Source organism: Vicia villosa, unplaced genomic scaffold (genome assembly GCF_029867415.1).
Source record: "Vicia villosa cultivar HV-30 ecotype Madison, WI unplaced genomic scaffold, Vvil1.0 ctg.000150F_1_1_2_unsc, whole genome shotgun sequence".
Taxonomy (NCBI): Eukaryota; Viridiplantae; Streptophyta; class Magnoliopsida; order Fabales; family Fabaceae; genus Vicia; species Vicia villosa.
Window position 1 is genome coordinate 41127 of NW_026705041.1, and position 3053 is coordinate 44179.

Below are 3053 nucleotides of genomic sequence, written 5' to 3' on the forward strand. Positions count from 1 at the left end.
CTTAACGCCAAGGGTATTCTCCCTGGTGTTTACCCCACTAATGCCTTTATTTGGCATCCTGCATATAGTATTCATTGCATATAACATTGCATCCTCAAAAGCGTAGCATATCCATCAAAATGGAGCATTACGCCATAAAAAAATCCATACATGCATACAAAGCATAAGCCAGATAATACAAATCACCACTCAATCAAGACGACGATACTTCCCCACAGAAAAATGTCCTTACAAACTCCAATTGATATCTGCTACTCCATTACAAATCTCTTCCAGCCATGGTGCCGATACCTGGTATCCCAATCCCCAGTAATTCAATCTACCAAACTCCTCAAACACTCGTCTGTGTCATTCTTTCGATACTCGTCTGTATCTCTTTTGATGCTCGTCTGTGTCATTCCTTCGATACTCGTCTGTATCTCTTTTTGATGCTCGTCTGTGTCATTCCTTTGATACTCGTCTGTATCTCTTTTTGATGCTCGTCTGTGTCATTCTTTCGGTACTCGTCTGTATCTCTTTTTGATGCTCGTCTGTGTCATTCTTTCGATACTCGTTTGTATCTCTTTTTGATGCTCGTCTGTGTCATTCCTTCGATACTCGTCTGTATCTCTTTTAACACTCGTCTGTGTCATTCCTTCGATACTCGTCTGTATCTCTTTTAACACCCGTCTGTGTCATTCCTTCGATACTCGTCTGTATCTCTTTTTGATGCTCGTCTGTGTCATTCTTTCGATACTCGTCTGTATCTCTTTTAACACTCGTCTGTGTCATTCCTTCGATACTCGTCTGTATCTCTTTTAACACTCGTCTGTGTCATTCCTTCGATACTCGTCTGTATCTCTTTTGATGCTCGTCTGTGTCATTCCTTCGATACTCGTCTGTATCTCTTTTTGATGCTCGTCTGTGTCATTCTTTCGATACTCGTCTGTATCTCTTTTAACACTCGTCTGTGTCATTCCTTCGATACTCGTCTGTATCTCTTTTGATGCTCGTCTGTGTCATTCCTTCGATACTCGTCTGTATCTCTTTTTGATGCTCGTCTGTGTCATTCTTTCGATACTCGTCTGTATCTCTTTTTGATGCTCGTCTGTGTCATTCCTTCGATACTCGTCTGTATCTCTTTTTGATGCTCGTATGTGTCATTCTTTCGATACTCGTCTGTATCCTCTTTTGATGCTCGTATGTGTCATTCTTTCGATACTCGTCTGTATCCTCTTTTGATGCTCGTATGTGTCACTCTTTCGATACTCGTCTGTATCTCCCTCAAAAAAAAAACAACTGTCTATGTCACTTTATCTTTCTGTCAAACCTACTCCTCTCCCAATCATTTCCATGTAAATATCAATCCCTTTGAGAACCTTGTATTGGCACTTTGGCTACGTTACAAGCTATCACCGTTTTTCCAATTACTCACTGTAAATATTTCCATCAAGAAATAAAAAAAATTCTCTTCCCCCAGCAGATATCAAAATATAAAAAAAAGGATAACACTCACACCATCTTTTCAGGACAAATTTCTGGTCTTGGTATTTAATCTTCTTCTACCTTGAGTGTTCGAAAGGCTGGCACCAATCTCACCCTCAGGTTTAAGACGATTAAATAGGGGCAGCTGTCATACCCCAAATTTGTCCTACCCTTTAACTGGCTTAGACTTTTGCATTCATCTGCATCTCTCCATTAGGTCATCTAACACTTTGCATTCATTCATCAAATAAACATACACAAAGCATGGGATCATTTGTCGTGGACTAGGGTTTATTTCCCTGGTTATTTGAATCGAGACTCTTTAATTAGGGTTTCGAGCTCGTGCACATCTCATCAAGTCTTTTGTTATAATGATCATACAGTAGTTGGAAACTTTGACTCGCTCAGGTAGATTTCTTATATAACAAGTGTTTGAGTTGATTTTTAAAGCCAAAGAATAAATGGAATTGAGGTTCTTAATGTGCTTGCTTGGAAAAGAGTGAATTTGAAGATATGAGCTCATGGGTTGACTTTTGGTCAGCAAAGTCAATCGTAGAAGGTTGACTTTTGTAAACCAACCACTATTATTTTGCTCATCTTTTGACATTTGGCCAACACTACATTCTTTGATTATGTCATGGTGCCCATTCAAAAAGAAAGGAAGAGAAGATTTAAACTCAAAATAACACAAATGGAGGAAAAGAAGTCATCATTCAATACTCATTCAAGTATCATTCATGATCCACTCATAAGAATGTTCTATTCAAAGTTGGGAGCATGAATTCAAGTATCAAGAGTTAAGTTACAAATATCATCCTTTTTTCTCATTCAAAAAAAAAACGTCCAAGGTCATTGTAAAAGTTCTATCATGCTCACATCCCCATACAAAAACCATTACAAACTATCAGTAACTTTCAAAGTTATTTCAATAAACATCCATATACAAAAAATACATGTTACAAAGCCTAATGTCTAAGTCTAATCTCTTTGCTTTATAATGTTGGAACTTAATGCTACGCGACTTCGTTTCCACCCATCTTCGTGACCGTCTTGTTTTTTCCATGCTCAAAATATCCAAATACCAAAGGTTGTTAGTTCATAAACCAAGCTCCTGCAAACAAAAGAAAAGGGCATCAGAGAAAATCTAGATCGAATTCAAGCCATGGTCATTGTTCAAAAGTAGCACATTCCACTTTCATGGACATATTATAACACAGTCAGCATCTAAACTTGGTTCAGTTAACACTACAACATAAATTCAGAAGAAAAATGAAGCAATTGACAAGCCAGAGCATCAGAATCATAAGCACATTCAAAAATTCCATTCATGACTTCACAGCAGTTCAAGACAGTTCGCAAACTACAAGAAATCGATTCCTCACCGCCGATAGTCTTCAAACTCTTCAATCTCAGAGCCTTTTCCTCGCCGTTACGCCTCAACTGCGGTCTTCAATCTTCGTCAAGACCGTCAACGCCACCATTTCTCCGATGTTGCCGCGATTACAATACCACCATGAATCGGAGAGATAATTCTGAACAGGAAGTGAATCGGAGAGGCGAGAGCGAGAGTTTGAGAATTGAATCGGAGA